At 41.5% G+C, this 19,367-nt stretch overlaps 1 protein-coding gene across 3 annotated transcripts in view; it reads left to right on the forward strand.

Moving 5' to 3' along the window:
* The first annotated feature begins 748 nt into the window (after positions 1 to 748).
* The window catches only part of SGK3 (serum/glucocorticoid regulated kinase family member 3), a 55,603-nt gene continuing 36,984 nt past the window's right edge, over positions 749 to 19,367 (forward strand). For 2 of the 3 annotated variants that reach the window (XM_058830693.1, XM_058830696.1), the window contains exon 1: positions 749 to 929. The gene's annotated coding sequence lies outside the window, so the exon portion shown is untranslated. Of the gene's footprint in view, positions 930 to 17,647; positions 17,752 to 19,367 lie in introns of those variants that run through there. The other variant, XM_058830695.1, reaches the window with a different exon arrangement.

Consider the following 19,367-nt stretch of genomic DNA (forward strand, 5'->3'; position numbering starts at 1 on the left):
CATCCTGTGGTAATTTGTGGAGAAGAACGTGTGCCAGGAAGCATAGAAATGCAGCAAAAGAGAGAGAATAAATGTTCCTTGAGACAAACTGATAACTATTTTTACCACATCCTGCTGTGAGAAATGAACACTGAAGGTGATTATTGAGAAAAAAGGCAAAACATTCTCTACAGGACAGAGTGGGGAGGATGCTTCTGTACCCTAGCTGATGTCTCCGATGTCTCGTCCATCCAGCCCGACTGATCTACTTTTGATGGCCAGGGGAATAAAATATCGGCATCGAAAACCACCGTCACTTTCTGTGCCAGGATGGGAGAGCTCTCAGCGGACGGAGCGGGCCGGCCCTGGACAGGCCCCGTGTATGTCGGGACGGGGCACGGTCCCTGCCAGCGGCCTGGCAGCACCGTCAGCTCTCGGAGCCCGCTCCCGAGGCAGCCTGCGCGCCCGCTGGGTGCCGCATGTGGGGAGGACGGCGTCGCCCTGGATTATCTGCCGGTTTAGCGGGAGGATCGCGGTAATCCGTCCCTGGATCGCACATCCCGCTCTAGCCGGCAGCCCCAGGCTCTGCGGTCCCTCGGGCAGCTGCAGCGGCGGGGCCCCGGGCGGGAGCGGGGCCGGCAGTGCGTCCCCGCCTGACCCCGGCTGCCGCCGCCCGGGGGGTGCTGGTCGGGGCGGGCCGGCGGCGGGACCGGCACCGACAGCGACAGCGATAGCGGCCCCGCCTGCGCCGGCGGGAGCGGCGGTGGCCCGTGGCCGCCCCGGGGTGGGCGCAGCCCCGCGAGGGGAGCCCGTCATCCCGCGGCCGCGGCGGGAGGAGCGCGGCTGACGCGGCAGGGAGGAGGAAGCGGCAACTCGAGCGGACGGACGGACGGACGGACGGACGGACATCCCCGGCCCGCCCCGGCCGGCGGAGGGTCGGAGGGAGGCAGGTACGTGGGGTACAGCCGTCCAGGGGCCCGTGCCCCCTCCCACGGGTGGGGCAGAGAGGGCCCGTCCGGAGCCGCGGAGGTTCCGCGGCCGCGGGGACACGGGACTCACCCGGGGACACGGGACTCGGGAGGTTTCGCTTCCCTTTTGTTGCAGCCCGAAAACGGCTGCGTGCTTTGCCCACACCGCCGGCGTTCCCGAGGAGCGTGCTCGGTGCGGCCCTCGGCAGGCTCCTGCGGAGGGGCCGGGGGGCTGACAGGGCTTTCCCTGGAGGAAGGCGCTGCTCCGCGTGGGCGTGCGGCTCCGGCGGCTGGGATCCGCTTACGGACCGGGGGCAAAGTGCTGCAGGCGAATAAACAAACATGGAGAAACTTCTGCTCCCCCTGCCCCCGCCGCTATAATTTTAGATATTGTATTTGCAAAGAAGTTTTAAAGTCATTTAGTGTTTCACATTCCTCTCTCTCTCTCTCTCTTTTTTTTTTTTCCCCCTTAAATTCCTACCCTTCTCCAGCAGTGTTACCGGCTCCTGCTAGGTCTCTTGCCCTAATATTTTTACTGCGTGTATATGCAGTTTTACATACTACGCTTTATTTTGCATGGCTGGCTCGGTGTGGCAGGGTTTACTTTCTGGGTTGCAACTACGGACACCACCAAACTCCATTTCAGTTCCACTGCTGAACTCCATAAAGACAGAATCAGACATTTAAGAGGTGAAGAATGGCTGGGCATTTACTTTTAGAGCAGGTGAAAGAGCCCTTTTCCAGTGTCCTTTACCTTTGTCCCAGCAGGATGAGGAGACCCTGGCTTGCTTTGCTTTGTGCCTTGCAGAGGCAAAGCAGTGAATGCGGTTTGGATCTGCAGTCCCTCTTTCTGGTGGTCTCTGTGCCAGAGAAGCAAGGGTTGGAATTCTCTCTTTACTCGTTTAAACACCTTCAGCATGAGAGAAGGCTGGAGGCAGGGAGAGAATTAAAATAATGCTTTCTCCTCCTGTGCTGAAGAAGTTGCAAAGTATTGGTGCTTCTTGCACAGATCTTTTATGGGAAGGTAAAATTCTGATGCAGACTTGAAGGATTTGAATTAAGGAGAGAAGTGGTTGAAAGAGTATCCAGTAACATTCAACTGCTTGACTTCGTTAACTTGCAGGATGTCTGCCCCAGTGCTTTTGTGAGCATTGCTCAGAGCTCTTTGGCTTCCCTTTGCTGAGACTTACATGCTCCTGCAGAGCTTTTTTTTAAATCTGAATTCTGTCAGGCTCTTTCCCTTAATTTTTGAGATTGTATAAAGAGCAGAAATACACACTAGTTGGCAGCAAAAACCAGTTAGTGATCTCTGTATTTCTCTGCAGTAAGTGCTACAGCCTCTTTATTACATGCTCTAAGCCTTGAAATAGCATTGACATTTATACTGGACACTCAAAATAGATGTTGACAGCCCTTGCATTTAATTTCTTTCATGCTAATCTAATAAATTCAGTATCTATTGTAATCTTCAAAGAGGATTAAACATTTCCTGAGGGAAAGGAAAGTTATGCGGACTGGTGAATACATGGGCTGCATCCAGAGTACTGCAAGACTTGTAATTAATTTGTTATGTTGTTCTGAGGGGATCTTCATCCAGATAATCAACAACCCATAGGAGTTGTTTCTTTTTATTATGAGTGTGTGCATTCTTATTCTCTAAGGACAGCTATTTTTCTAAGAAGCCTGGCAAAGCTGGATGTTCAAGTCTCATTGAACAGAAGTCTTCAAAGGACTTATGGGGGAACAGTAGTTGGGTGGCTCCTAGTCCACTCTGCTTATAAAATAATGTATTGCAGGGAGCTTATAGTTCAAGTTTTAAGATGTGAGCACTTTAAAATCACTACTCTGTTCATTTTTTGACTTGTTTAAAGTCAATCCACAAGTAGGTGGATAATTTGACTGTAATGGCATGTGTTTAAAATAGTGATTGGTGGTTTTTAATATGCAGAATTGCTTCAGCCTAGCTAGCTGGAATATCTGCAAGCCTCCAAAGCTGACTTGACCCAGGAACAAAATATTTCAGTAGGGTATGCTGAAGGCCAAAAAAAAGTTATTAAATAAAATGACCTAGGTATTAGGAAATAAAACTAGATGCAAAGCATCTCTTGTTTCTCTTGGGGATCTAGGGTTTATGATGGAAATCATCTGTCAATCTAAAATGCCATGCATGCTAATTGCAGGTTCATGTTAATCATCACAGTATAAGAGGGTATGTCAAATCTTATTTTCCATCCCATCCATACAGGATAAGCTACTAATAAGCTGTGATCCTTCAGCCACATCCACACATCAGTTCTCTCCTGGGTTATCTGCCCTATATCCCAGATCATTTTCCAGATGGTTTCAGTTTTACAATTTGCATGCAAGTAACTAGGGCTTTTTAACTGTCCCATGGCTACAAGCCATTTTATACACAAATGCCCTGCAGATCTCAGATTACACATATTTGCAGTTCCAAATTATGTTTTTGTTTTGGCTGTCTAAGTTGTCATTAAGAAGAATGTTATTTTGAAGGAATGTGTGCTTCCCAAAAGGAAAGTCACTACTGGTTGGTTTTGTGACTTCATTTTTGGACATCCCTAAATCATTGAAGAGTTATTCTGCTATGATTTTTTTTTTTTTTAGACCCAGGAACTAAAAACAACTGTAAATAATGTATGTATTTATATAGACTGAGCGTAGTAAAGCAATATGTTGTTTTTATTTAAGTTAGCTCTTTGAGTGTTTGTATTGAAGGACTCATTTTGTTCTAGTTTAAGTAGTATCCATATGCTAAAATGTCCTACAAAGCAAACACACTTTCCAAAGTAGAACTGAAGGGCTTCCACATGCTGTAAGAACATTTTAAAATATGTTAATCAGGTTCCTGCTTGCATTCTTAATTCTCAAACAGAATTTTTTCCCCGAAGTCTTTCAAATCACCTAACACTGTGTCTGCCTGACTCTGAAAGTGTCTTAAACATATTGGATCTCCCTCTTTGTGCAGAAAGTTCTTAAGCGCCTTATCTAGAGCTGCTGTAGTTGAGCATCAAAGCCCTTAGGAGATGAAGAAAGTAGGGCACCTGGCAAGTGCATTGTAAACACACGCACTGATGGCATCGCTCGTGCCTCAAAATGCAGTGGTGTGTTTCCTTTTGGGAGCACTGCTGGAAGAGGAGCCCATGTGCACCTTTCCCTGAGAGCTGCTGGTGGCGGGATTTGTCTAAACAGCAGACTGTCTTTTGGTAGTTGAAACCTGGGCTTCTGCTCCCTGTGCACGAGGGGTTCAAACCCACATCTTCTGTCACCTCTGCAGCTGTGGAATAGGCTGAAGGAGGCAAGCAGAAGGGCACGCTTCACGCCTGGTGTTCAGCCTGGGCCATCTCATGGAAGATGCAGCAGTTTGCCCAAGGCTGGCATGAGGGAGCGCCAGAACCTTGACTCTGTCACAGCATTTTGTGTCCTACTGGGAGGAGGGCTGGGATATGGTGGTTGCTTGCTGGTGATGATTATCAGAGGTGAGCATTTCCATGACAACGTCTTTGTTTCAAGAGAGGATCAACACTTACTAATTTCTCTAGGAGAGAACTGGGCCCAGGAGAACAGGCTCAGAGATCTGGAGTGGGTGGTGACAGCTGTTTGTAGTCCCAGTTTAGAAGTTCAAGCCTGCAAGCTGAAGTGGGGAAAGTGTCCAGTGTTTCCTTTCAGAAAGCCCTGTTTCAAGTGCAGGAATGTCCATCCTGGGCCACCACTTTCACACGGTGTATCTGTTTGGCAACAGGTGTCACCATGCCAGTTTTATATTATGCAGGTTTGTAGGTGGTTTTATGTGTTCCATGCCACAGATTTGTGTGTTTGTGTCCTGACCTGTAAGTCCATTCCCTTGCCCAGTTCTGTGTTAGGATTCTTTCTCCCTACCCTTTAGCAAAGGAAGAACTAAGGTTGTATCTTCACGTGACCTTTTCCCTCCAGTTTCTCAGTCAGTCTGGGAGCATCATCTGAGGGGGAGAGAAAACTTCCTTATTCCTTGGTATTTGAAATGCTTTACTTTGCAACCACAGTTTTTCTGTGGTTTAGGGCAGGAAAGCACCTGGAGGTTAGGGGAGTGTGGGTAAGCAAGATTGATGTCTAAATTTATTCCTCAGCTCCTTTATTCAAAGAGATGTCACATTTTACTTCTTGGCAGTCTTGTTTGAAACTATGAGGGCAACTGGCAAGCTGCTAGTCCTGAGTGTCTTGCCAAATACTATTGCAAAATACTGCCAGTGCAGAAGATGCATAGCTTTACAGACTGTTATGTTTCTCTGTGAGTAAACCAAGGTGATACCAGCTTCTGATCCTTTGCCTCTGATGTGAAGCAGGACTGACATGTTTCCATTGCCTTATGAGGCATCATCATGTTGCTTTGCTGCTGCTGTCTCTTCCAGCCCTTGAGATTAGTTTTCCTTAATGATACTTCTTAATTTCTTGCTCACTGTTATGAAATAACCGAGGAAACAAAACTATTTCAAACATCTTCACTATACGGTTAATTGCAAAATATTTTGGCACATCGGACCAAGGAAAGCTTTGCCTCTGATCCTGGACTCAATGTTGCTAATGCAGCAGGTGCATCAGAATAGATTTGCTGTGCCCCACGGAGTTATAACCCATATTTATTGAGTGTTTATTGAAGAGCCATGCAACTGAAGTCAATCCCAGCTATTTATCAGTATAATATAGGATGCAAAATCTGATATCTGAATATATGCAAACTGTGCGCCAATAATTGAGACCTTGTAATTTTGCTGTTAAAACAAGGCATGAATTGGAAACATAGTTCTATTTTTCTTTTAACTATCTTGATAGCTATTTCAGAAGTTTGCATCATTAATCTGTGCCCAAATTGGTATTTTAATGAGAAAATGGGCACCTGTGAAGATTATTGTCCCATGGTGTTGTATATAATATTATATAATATGGCATTACAATGACATTTCTGAATTCAGTTAGGAAGATATTCTGAAGGGGTGAGTGCTGCTCATGGCTAAACATCTTAAATCATGCTCTTATTCTGGTTAGAAAGAACCTTGGGAGGTGGTGAGTTAACTCACCAGCTTGAGTTAACTCCTCACCCTGAGTGTTCAGACAGGGATGCTCGGGGCTGTGTTTGCCTGGGTTTTGGAAACCTCCAAGGATAGAGACTCCACAGCCCCCCTAGACACCCCGTTCTAGTGGTCAGTTATCCTTGTGGGGATTTTCCTTCTCATGCAATGAAGCAGTTGAGTCTGCCTTGGTAACCTTCTCGAAGACATTGGGACACTGCTGTTTGGTGCTCCTCAAGCCTCCTCTCAAGGCTAACTAAGTAAGTCCAGTTGCCTCCAAATCACCTAGAGAATGTGCTGCAGTCCATGGCTGTCTGTGTTTTGGCCTCTTCCCTACCCTGTGTAGCTATAGCATAAGTGGAGGAATGTTGGATGCATGTGTTAGGTTGCAAGTGTACTTGTTCTGCATGACTCTGAACTACTGTGTGTTTATATTATAACAGTTTAGGTTTAGACTTCTCTTTTTTTTGCAAATTCCCAGTGTTAGGTATTTATGAACTGGGATCACTATCAAATCATAAAATATGTTTTATACTAAGTTTAGTAAATAAATAAGGACTGAGCATTCAGAAAATGAATGCTTTTCCTCAACAATGGTAGAATTTCCAGTTTATGGTATATGTTTTCCTTTAATGCTGTAAAGAGCAAAGAAGAGGGACGGGAGGTAATTAAAGAAGAAAATAACTCCTGTACTCCCTTTAGATGGGACTTAACGATACCTTGCAAAAACAAGATGCATGAAGTCTACAAGTTTGGAATGCTGCCAAAAACTACAAAACAGAGAAAACTTAGGACGATTCAGAAATAAAAACTACATGGCAAAAGTACCCAAATGCCTTGAAGACAAATGCATCAAAGAACTAGGAGACTTCTGCTTCCTCTGCTGCCATAGTAGTGGTGCATCTTGAATATATTAAAGATGAGGGGGTGTGGGAGGAGAAAGAAAAAAAGCTGTTTTCATAAAGAAGGTAAGTAAAAACAGCATGTAGCATTAAGGAGTATATAACAATGTTTTATGAGAGGTAAGAAGTGAAACAGAAGGGGGATATTTGGAGTCATAGTGGATGCTGATAGCCTAGAATCCAATTACTCAATTAACCTACTGATGTTTCTTTTTTTTCTTTTTTTCAAATACTAGGCCCTCCTGTTTCATTTGTTTCATTTAAGCAATAAATGTAATACTGTTAATTTAATCTCCCAGTACTCATGGTTAATATCTTGTAAATGACTAACTTGTTTTCATCAATTGCTCTTTAAAAGGGGTCACGGTATTTTCAGACTAATGTGGAAATGGTTAAGCAGCATTTTGATACCTAAATTTCACCCTCCCAAGTCAGCCATTGGTAAGAAAATATCTGTTGTCTTTGGAATTTTTGAGGACTAACAATTCTTTCCTGCCATCCTTTGGTTTTCAGAGCCCTGGCAGAAAACAGATGAGGTTTCTCTGTTAGGGAACCCTTAGTTGTGTCCCTTGAAAATAATGGGACACTTGCAGCAGTGACAGAAAACCAAACAATTACTGTCCTCTGGTGAGAGAATGTGGCCAGTGTGCTACAAAATTTTCAGCACTCTTGGTGTAAAGTGTTAGTATCAAGAATGAACTGTGCTGTTTGCAATGAGGTTTTACATCTTGTGTATGTGCCCACACACATGATATGTAACTCTAAAGGCATATGCCAGATAGATTGGTATAACTTCACTTTTCTTCAGAATTTTTTGGAGGTTGGCTGCCTCTTTAGTGCTCTTTTCATGTTAACTAATAGGTTATGTGATGGATGAATAGGATTCTTTATAGAATTATCTAAAACCAGGCACTGATTTATTTGAAAACAAAGGGTTTCTTTAGAGCTAAGTTTAAGCTGGCATTGCCATGAATCCTAGAATTATTCTACATTTAAATGAGAGAACAGTGATGCACTTGTACTTGAGCTTTGAACAGCGGAGAGCTGTTGACCAGAGACTCAGAGACTGCTGAGCAAATCTGTTTAGGTTCCTTTGCCGAAGTTTCCAAGCCTACTCTTCTCTTCTTACAGATGATGAGAAGCAAAGCTAAAAAGACACTATAAGTTGCATTGATCAGTTTGTTTGGAGGAAGGCAAGTTGTTTGCTGGTGTGTGATTCAAAAAATGTATAAAATCTTGCTCTGTAGCAATCTGAGCACATACTTCTTCTGTTTTGCTTTGGGGTGTGTGGGGTCTGGAGCATAGCAGCTAAACAATACCTCACTTGTTTATAAAAAACCTTGGGAAGAAGGGGTGAGAAAGAAGAAAATATTTACAGTAGCTTTCTACCCAATTAAAATCAGAAGGCAGACTGAAAAGGAAAGAGTTCATCTGTGGTCCAAGCCAATTAAAAGTAAATTTTGCTGCCTGGATGTGAATTTACACATCCAAGGCAATGTAAATTTAAACTAGAAGCTTGACTTAACCTCACCAGTTCAGATGAACTTCAGATTTATGACTCATTTAGTTTTGGTCATAGCATCTGGGTGTTTAAGCACATTTTATGTGAATCGACATTAGAAATTCATAAACCGCCTTAAAATGTTACATCTTTGGAGTACTTCACCAGAATGTGTAAATAATGCCTGTCTTGCAAACACAGCTCTGCAACATGTGCTGGCTCAGATCCTCGTTAAGATATTCTTATGTTTTATGCCCTCAGACATTTATCCCCTTGTTTAATTATCTGGGAATAAAACCAAATTTGTGTAGCTTCTCTCATGTATTAGAAGGTATCTTGAATTTCTGTGCAAATGCTTTAATTGTATTTATTGATATTAGTTGAAATTGTTTGTGGGGCTTTGCACATAAGATGTGGGTCTATTTATAAAGAATTGAAATAGAGGTAGAAGGAGGAATCTTATAACATTTAAAGGGTTTTACTCAGAAATTAAACTTGTCAATGCGTGTAAAAATCAGTTTACTGTTTTACATAGGAGCATCACTTGAAATGACCTGAAAGAAATTTTATCATCAACCACCCAGTCAAATCCTGGATAATTATTCAGGGAACTATGTTGGATGCACGATGTGTACAGAGTAAGAAACAAAACAGTCCTTGAGAAGGAATCTGAAGGGGCTGAATATTTCAGAAGCTACAGAGCATAAGGAACAGAGAACAGCCTTGCAGCTCAGAATCTAAACAGGGACACACACAGACATGTGCACAGTTTGACACTTCTTCAGGAAAAGGAAGTTCATTGAATGAAAATATGTTGATATTAGGAACTGTCAAGGAGAAACTGGAACATTCTTTGTCTTGGTTACTGCTCTATGACTTGGTAGCTGTAAAAGATTGATGACTTGGGTGCTTGGCCCTTTGTTTTGGTTTTTTGTTTTGATTCATGAGTTAGAAAGTCTTAGACATAGATCCTCATTTAAAGAAAAGAAAGAAAAATTATTATTAGAAAAAATAATAAAGAAAAAAGATTATTAGCAATGTTATTTTAAAGCAAATGCAGTCGCTAAGTTAAAATATTGTGACAGTTGTTCCAGTGTATTTACAGATCTGCCAAAGATGTCCATATGTCACATCAGATGTCAGTTAAATGGTCAATATGTTGTCTCAAATCAGTCAGTGCCTGGTGTCTAGACACTGAACACTGTCACTCCAGTCATGCTTGTTGCTGCAAAGCATTTAGATCAGTCTAACAGTGGAGGAAGGCAGTGTTGTTCTGGTCCTCCTTTGGTCTCTGCCACATGGATGCCATGGTTGGTCCCTGGATTCCTCTGGTTTGGCTTAAGATGAGTCTCTGTTACAGTATTAGTTCAGTTCGGGAGCGTGCTTTTGGAGTACATCCCTTGTGGTTCACTCTGCTGGGGGATCTTGGGCTGGGTTCCTTTCAGATGAGGTAAGACTGGAAGACGTTCTTCAGGAGTGCTTTTAGCACTGAACTAGGCACAGGTGTCCTGCCCACAGGACCAGACTAAAGCTGACTTGAAGCAAAACATAAAACCTGCCATGCCAACATGGGTCATGTGGGTGCTGCATCTTCAGCATCAACTGTTTTCCTCTCTGTGGATATACTTTTCTTGTGCTGCATTACTTGCTAAGGTAGACATTGAAACAACAACCGCAGCAAGAGTAGATCCAAGCACATGGAGCCTGCCTTTTCTCTTGACTTCAGGTGCAGCCTCATAAGTCATTGCTCATGAAAGTGTAATGCACCTCTGAAATTACTCTCCCTGCAAATGGCAGTCTCATTTTTCATCTTTGTTTTTCCTAGTTTCCTGCCTGTCACCTGACTTCCCTCAGTGCTTCTCTCTGTGTTTCTAAACCACTTTTTCTTCCCCTCTCTTCTGGTTTGCCACCATGGCATTCCCCAATCATTGCTCCCAGCCATAAGGTGCCAGTCTCAAGTGGTCTCTGCCCCGCAAAGATGCAATCTGTGTTTCACGAGGAAGTCTTTGCTTCAGCTGTTGTTAAAGCTCTTTCCTGGTGAAATCTCTTCCATTGCTTCCCTACCCTTCCAATATTTTTTTTCATGTTCTTGTTTCCCCTCCCCCAGTACTTACTAACCTGAACCTTTTCTGTGCTTATTTTAAGCTCATTTAGGACTTGTCATGAAGAGACAATTCCCTTCTCTTTGAAGTAGTCTTCCAAGATAACAGCCACCCCTCAAGTGGGTTCCCCCCAGCCCACACTAGCTTGTCCAACCCACTTCCCCGTAAGTCACATTTTCTATACCAGTTTTCATTCTTATTTCTGTTCCCTAGACCTGCACAGACAGGACCACATCTTTCCTAGGTATTCAGACACAAACAGAATGAAGGAGAAGGACTTTTTTGAGTTCAGCAGATTATGCTCAGGCTTTCCATTCTATTTTATATCTCATAGCAATATTTGTCTTAGAACAGCACGACATTTGTCTTTGTGACCTGCTGTAGTCTGAAGCCTTGTTTCCCATCCTGTATTTCCATATGAGACATTTCCTGCCTGTGGGCAGTATCTTGCATATTACCTGCTACATTTCACTCCATTCTTCCAGTTCACTACTCTGCCCTGATGATAATATATTTAACCTTTGTTTCTTACATCCAGAACTAATATTTATTCTTCCTGCATCTGTAGCCTGGTTGATAAAATATCTCAAGGCAGTTTCAAAGCTTTTCTAAGGGGAAGGTGTGACATCTGTGATTTCTCTCCTACCTCTCTGGAAGGCTGTCTGAGGAAGTTAGCGATGTGATTGAACAAATCTCTTTTGGCTATTACTTAGGATTATCTTCCAGGTGCTGCTAATTGATCTGTTTTGGATTGTTTTCCCCAGGAATTTGAAGCTGAACTGACTCACTGGGTCTTTAATATTCTTACCTGTTGTTTTTTGTTGCTTTGGTTTGTTTACTTGGGTTGTTTTCCATTGTGCAGATGTGCACACACTTCCATTCACATTCTCTGTCTCTCTCCCGTTCCTCCTGAAATTTTACCTGTCATCTCTATTATTTATGCCAATCACTGCTTGCATTTGACCCCCTAGGTGAAGACTGATGTCCTAGACATGATAGTCTGCTGGGTGTCATCTCTCATCAGCTTTTCTCTGTGTTGACTAGGGCCAGAAGGTTCTCCTTGCTCTTAAGCTACAGTCATATTGATAATAAGGATTTCTTTTTGTTGCTAGTATTTTTTTTCATTATAATTCTACCTTAACCGTGCTGATTCTCATATGTACTCCTCCAGATCTTATATTTATTGCTAGCAATTTGACTATGTTTTCACATTTTGTGCCTGTCTTGACAAATAAATCTTATGCTACTCTTGTTTATTTTTACAGGGCACAAGCAGATTATCCTCTTGTATTGTTTTGTAGAGGAATTACTTCTTTTTTGTTTCCCCTCTTAATGTCTCTTGTGTTCACATTCTCTTTGCTACTTTCTTGGGCTCCCCCACCTCCCATTTAATGACGTTTAGTCAACTTTTCTTCTGAACTGGTTGCTTTCCATTTGTTTAGAAACAAAAATCTAAGGGATACGCTGCCTTTTTTTAATGTTAAAAAAAAAAATCTGATTTTGAAATAAAAGAAGTTGAAACTAAACTAAAGTGCTGTCAATTCACAGGCCTTTGCTCCTTGTACCGTGTGACTGTTGAGATATCACGTGGTAATAGATTCCCCATTCACGCTCTTTGATTTTACTTCTGAGTTGCTAGCTGTTTGATATGTACATTTGAGATATCAAACAAATAACCCTGGTGCTGGTAGGTGGTTTTAAATGTCTTTGTTTTAATTTAAACTGACTAGCCCTTTGAGTGCAAATAGCTTGTTCTTGCAAGGCTGTCATTGTGCTTGTTATCTGTCATTGTGCACAGTGACAATGGATCTACCATAGTGGGAAACACCAATTTAAAACCTTAGGAGATTGTATCCTTTCAGATTTACAGAATAACAGCATGGCTTGGATTGGAAGGAACCTTAAAGATAATCTAGTCTCCATTTCTGGTCTGTAACCTCAGCCCATTTGTGGGATGGTCCGGATTTTGTTTCAGAAGTTGTTGATACTGTACAAAGGTCAGATGCTGGATCCAGATTCTTCCAACCATGGATTTATTTCCTTGGCTCACTACAGCAACGGCAGTAGAACATTTTAACTGAACCACTCAATCAGAATGAACGACTGATTGACATGGGTGACCTCAGCAATTAACTGAAATGCCTCCTCTTGCTGTTTTAAATGAAGAAAGCTGTACTGCATTCCACTCCTAAGAGAGAACTGAACCTCTGGATGTTCACCCTTGGTGGCACCAGTGATGCTAAAGGCTTACCACTGACTTGCTTCACATCCAGGGGGAATGAAAAAGGCACCTACCCTGCTGTGAGAAGCCCCTCACTTCAGCACTTCCTTTGAATTAAAGCTGTGACATGTGCTGAAACACTTTGAAAAGAAAAGGATCTGGTTAAAATGTAAGACAAATTCCACTATTTGTTTGTTCAGGAGATACTGACAATTATTCTCTGACATAGTTTTTTGTTAGTATCCGATTTAGTTACCTTCATGGTAAATTTGTCCCCTTCCCCCAATGTTTGTTTGGTTTTTTTTGTTGGGTGGTTTCTTTCCTTACAAAACAAAATCTCAAAATAATTATTATTATTTTAGTTATAAAGGATTGTGAGTTCTGCATGTTTTCCTCTCTCCTTCCAGACACTACAGGAAGTCATGATGGTCTTTCCTCTCAACTTTCCTGGACACACAATAAAACAAAAGTGAATATAATCCCATCTAAATTAAATAAAAAATCACAACATCTTGTTTCTATACTCCCACAATTCTAGCAGCCATAGAGGTATAATTTGGCTCTACCTGTCCACCATGGTAGGCATATTAATGCTTTCAAATTTTCTTTTATGTGAACTGTCCAAAATGTCTTTTTCTTTGGTGTTTGTTTGATGGTTTGTTTGTTTACTTTTTGTCTCACTCAACCACTGGTCCTTTTGTTAGTTGATAGAAGTTCTATGGCTTCTTGTTTATCCCATAAATTGCTCTGGCTTCTGTGACTTGGGACATCCTTCCCATAAACCAGATTTTAAAATGTGGTACAAGTTTAACTGTCAGGTTCATGTTATGGTTTAACCCCAGGTGGCAACCAGCTGCTTGCTCACTCCCCCTGTCCTGGTGCGATGCAGGGGAGAGTTGGAGAAAGGTACAACCCGTGGGTTGAGGTAAGAAAAGTTCAAGAATTGATATAAAATAAAATACAATAACAACAACAACAACAACAATAATAATAATAATAATAATAATAATAATAATAATAACAGCAACAGCAAATGAGAACATGGAAGGAGATGAATAAAACCCAAGAGAATGAAATGATGGACAGTACAATTGCTCACCATGCCCTGATGCCTAGCCCATCTCTGAGCAGGGATTGGTGGCTCCCGACCAATTCTCCCAGTTTATATGCCGAGTATGATGTTTTAAGGTATGGAATATCCCTTTGGCCAGTTCAGGTCAGCTGTCCCAGCTGTGATCCCTCCCAGATTTTTGTGCATCTGCTTGGTGGCAGAGAATGGGAACCTGAAAAGCCCTTGACTTAGGGTAAACATTGCTTAGCAACAACTATCAATGTGTTATCAACACTGTTCTCATACTGCATCCAAAACACTGTACCAATTAATAGAAAGAAAATGAACTCTATCCCAGGTGAAACCAGAACACCATACAATGCATGCAATGAATTGTATATGAAAAACTTAATTTAGCAACTATGCATATAAGAATGCTGGAAATAGGAGTCAGCAGTAGAAACAGCCAACTTCCTTACTGTGACTTTAAAAGAATCCTGATTACTTCTGCATTTCTCTTCTCAAAATTAGTCATCATTCCTGTAAGAGTGAGAAATAAACAGTGGTTGTATTTTCTGACTTTGGACACGCTTCTAAATCAGGGGAGGTAGATGGGTGAAGGATGAAAATGTCCACAATTACCCCAACTTTGTTTTAACAGAGGTGTGTTGTGAGGACCTTTGGCTGGACATTACCCCAGACTCCCTAGGGGAGGTGACCGCAGCAGCAGGCAGGTGTCCCCGAGGTTCTGGTGTGGCAACGATTGCTTTTGGGAAGGCATAAATTGGTGACAAACAAATAAAAAATAAAAGAGCAGCGTAGGCCTGGGAGAACCACAGTTATATAAAGGTGAACAATGAAACACTATTTCTCAAGTGGGTATTTTGAAGGGCTGTTACCGCAACACTTTAAATAAATGAAAGGTACATTTGAATCGGAAGCAATTTGGCATAGCAAACTGCGACTGACTCATCCCAGACCTGAAACAGAGCTGCTGTGACACAGAGAGGTTTTTGAGTGCTTGCATGGGATGTGCTTCAGAGACCCAGGAGTGAGAGATATTAGTATCCTCCTCCAACACTGCTCCTATTTGCATCCACTAGCATGGTGCACATTCCAGTTAGGAGATCCTCATTGCCATTTACATCCAAACAGAGATTGATCGTTGCAAGCTTCTTGAATCTTACAGAGATTCTATACATATCCCTATTTTTATACCAAGGCAGTGACAACATATTTATTAAGAGCTTCAGTGCAGAAGATGTACATCTTGAGTTCTCATGGCTTTACAAAATCTTTTATCTTCTTTCTACAACAAAATTTTTTCTTTAATTCAAAGATTTATAAAAATGTTTAATGAACCAGGTTGACACAAAGATTGCCATGTAATTAGAAAACTGTGACATTTTGCTCTTTTGTGTTCTTTTGCAAACTTCAAATTGTGCTGTCATCTACAAAAAATACTTTAAATTTGTACAGTGTTGTTGGAGAAAACTGTAGTTGGAATAAGACTTGCTTTTGATACATCCAAGAGTGGCTTGGATTGTGTGCAGGAACATTTTCCTAGGAAACATTTGAGTAATTTGAACAATGACTTCAAGAAAATACCATGTCTTTTAAATAATATGGTTCCTACCATCCCTTTTAAAATGGCTGTATGTACATCAAAGCTAAATTTCAAAAAATAAAATTCTGTGATAATTTCTACTACCTCATAGTCCTGCTCCATGCTGTATCCTATAATATCTTGTCTCTTTCCATGTAGTCCCTACCCTGCAACACCACAACACCTAACATCAAAAAACTGCTGACCTCAATAAATACTGCCATGTTCTTTTTTAAAGCTGCATAATGGAACAGTGGTCTTGAATTAGTATTGAGATTAGATGGATTTATGTAATTGTTGCTTATGCTCCATACTTAGACTGAAAACATTCCATTAACTGGCTTCTGCTAGATTTCCATATTATAAAAAGAAAAATGAGTTAAAGAGAAAATTAATGTAGTGGAGTCCAGAAGTTGATCATCTGTACTTGCTTCTTGTTGTATTGGTTTTACCTGGTATAAGAGGACCATATGCATCTTTATGTAAAATATTGCTGATGTGTCTTCATATAAATCCTTTCTGAAACTCACTTAAAAGTTCAGACCTACATGTACCCTTCAAACACTGTCCCATAGTTCCCAGAATGGAAAATGTGGAAATGAAAATGTTCTTGGAGAACAAAAATCAGACTCTCTGGCTAGTAGATGAATGTACTTCTTTTCTGTGGGTCAGGAATAGGGTTGGAAGTCTGGCACACCTGGGAAATCCACTAGATAGACAGTAAGCAAAGTAAGGTCAGCAAATAATAAACTTTTGAAACAGTCTTAAAATTGTGTCCTTTTTGGATTATGAGATACATCTTCCTGCTTTGGTAGGTTGGGATTTTTTTCATTGTTGCTACTTTTTTTTCTCCTCTGAGTTGATGTATAACAATGCTTTAGTGGAATACATGTGTCTCTTGCCATAAACAGTTTGTTGGAATTATTACTAGAATTGCAAAAACAAATCTGGCCTATTCTGTAGATCCTAGGCTGCCTTTAAAATGCTTTTATTTTGGAAAAATACTGTGAACCTTTTGTGAGGATACATACACATCCCAAATCAAAGCCCTTGTTCAGTTTCTTTTGACTAGAATACCAGTAAATAGCTTGAAAATGCAAACGGGGTCCTTGTGTTCTTGCTTATCTCCACAATTTGAGGAAGAACTCTTGACATTCTGGGTAGACCCCACCTACATAACATTGTGTGCCAGAGAACTTGTTTACCAAAGCATGTTTGTTCACCCCAGCCTGTATTTGCAATTCTAGTAGAACGTGCTGTAGCTGGGATTCAGGAGGCTGAAATAAGAAACATCCATACAGAATTACCACTTAGAGAGATTTTTTTCTTTTATACTTAGCTTTGGTATACCTTCCTGCACAAATTGCTCAGATCTCCTGGAAACTCAGGGACTTGACCTATTTTATAGAACTGTATTTATAAATGGAATTCCAAAGACTCTTTGTGGAGAGCAAAATGCAGGTCATACAGTGCTGTCAGTTGGGAGGGTTTTTTGGCAATTTATACTTTATAGGCTGTATTTGATAACTTCAGTTGCACAGTGTTTAGCAGTCCAGTAATTTATTACTGTGTTTTATGCATGTCTGCTGAAACTAGTCCCAGAACATGTCAGCATGTACCCATAAGATGTGTATGTGACATGTCAAACACATGTGTTGCTATATGCCTATAAAGCAGCTGGGTATCTTTGTCCTTTTGTTATCTATATATTCCCTTTCATTATCTGTGTATTTACCCTTGTAGAACTTGGTAGTAAGCCAGGTCCAATGTGCTTCTTTTTTCCTTGTATTCTTGGAACCCATGTCAATCTTTTGTGCTTCCATATGAGCAAGTGAAGGTGGCTTGAGGCAGTATCCACACTGTGGGTCTCTGAGATAACTGGTAACTAAGGTAAACTAGGCTATCAGGAGTTCAGCATTGACCCTGTTCTTCTTCTGGCAGCTGAACTAGTTTGTGGAGGTTTCACTTGGGTACCTGCTCCAGACTGCACGCTTGCAGTGAGTGAGGGCAGCTGCAGGGCAAAAAGAGATGCAAACCCTGTGCCCTCTGATAGCGGTGCTTCTCCTAAAGACACAGCTATGGCCGGATGATGTCTCCTGGTGGAACCCTGCCAGCTAATGGAGTGATAAGTCAACAGGATGTAAACAGCAGGGCTTGGGTCAGACAGTTCATGCGCACTGAATACACTGTTCACTTTAAATACCTTGCATGCTAAGTAATTTTTAGAAACTAACCTGAGAAAAAGTAATCCATATATGGTAACAATAGTACATTTTGGTGTGTGCATAAGGGAAGTAAAGAACTTGAAGAGGATGAAGTCAGGAAAAGAGAAATACATGTATTGAAATTGCAGATATGGTATTTCACTGTCTGATACTGCTTTTTTACTTTGAAATTTCATCGTTCATTTATGGCTTGCTTTTGTACTAGTGCTCCTTTTTAGTATATGCTTCAGTTGATTTAAACCAGTTTTCTTTGAGCTGTGAAGAATTGCTTTGATGTGGTGCTGCTGTCATTTTTCTGGTTCATGTTATACACACTTTGTGACGTTCATGAAATGATGCAGTTCATTACGGTTTTTCTATAGTTTTTCATCATTTTGATTTGTGGTGTTTGCTATGCTAAGGGAGAGTCCATGTAGTGTTGTTGCAGATCGTGGTTTTGATATTCATTAACCTCTGTGCTTCAGGACATTCTTCTTGTAATACGTGGATCATCATCTTTGTGTCTGGAGTGCTGGAAAACTGACAGTTCACTATGTCACTATGAATGAAGCCTCCTTTTACTTGCCAAGTTCTTACGCTTTGTCAAAAAATAATACTAAATCTTTCAGCCGTGTTTAGGTGGCTTGTGGTAGTTTCTGGTGGGTTGGTTAGTTTGCTTGGGAGAAGGGGTTGAAGTATATATTTGCAGTGAATCAGTCTTTTAAGTATTCATTTCATTCCTTCAAATTGAAAGACTGTCATATGAAGACATTCTGTAGCTGATCTAGCATACAAAAAGAAAGTAGGGAAAAAACCATTTCCTCTGCACAGCGCATGTAAAACTGAACCATTACTCAGACTCCTCTAATAAGCACAGGCATGCAACTATGAAAATGAGTTAAATGAAATCTATTAATATGCATACATTCATTAAGTGTTACAAAACCAGCTTTGGTAAAGAACAGTTAGCTGGTGATACTGTTGCTTGCACCTGCATTGTGAGCTTTAAATCTTGCCCAGCTGGCATTTCTTCTACAGTTCTAACTCTCAGGCTTTCAGCTAGTTCACCTTCTCACTGAACATCTTCTCTTTCTTGATGTTGTCCAGGGTAGCCTGTGTTTTCTGGTAATCTCATGAGTCCAGGGAGTCAAACAGGACACTGTTTTCTCCAGTACACAACTCTGGGGTGCCATACTGCAGTGCTGAATTCCTGGTCCCAACTGGCCCATGCCCAAGCCTCTTCCTAATCAGACGGTGGGGTATGAACATAGCCTAATCAGCTGCCAAACAAGAGGCTGAAAGCAGTGTGAGAGTAACTCAGAGAAGAGGGCAGGTGTATATCTGTCTTCACATGTTTATGGGGTCTTTGTGGCAGCCAGAATCTCTGGTGTTAGACAGTATTTGCCCAGAGTTGCTGTGCCTGTGTCACTCTGAGGCCCATCCATTGCAGCCTGAGGCTTTTCCAAAGGGCAGTGTCCTCAGACTTCTCAATGCTGTGCAGTGGGTACAGCCTGCTGGGGGCTGGGTTCTTTGATTAAAATAATTGGCACATACAGTGTTAACTACAGTGGCCATGAATTGTTTCCAAAATGAAGTCTTAAGTTCAGGGCTTGATGGGCTAAAGGCTAACAATAATTATTTAAAAGATTGCTTCATATTTATTACTGTATCATGTTTGGAGGGTTTTAAATAGACACGTTTGGTTTAATTGGAGTTAACAGTTGGCAAGATACTGCCACAGAAGAAGATATAATTCCAAACACCATCTCA

Source organism: Poecile atricapillus, chromosome 2 (assembly GCF_030490865.1).
Source record: "Poecile atricapillus isolate bPoeAtr1 chromosome 2, bPoeAtr1.hap1, whole genome shotgun sequence".
Classification (NCBI taxonomy): Eukaryota; Metazoa; Chordata; class Aves; order Passeriformes; family Paridae; genus Poecile; species Poecile atricapillus.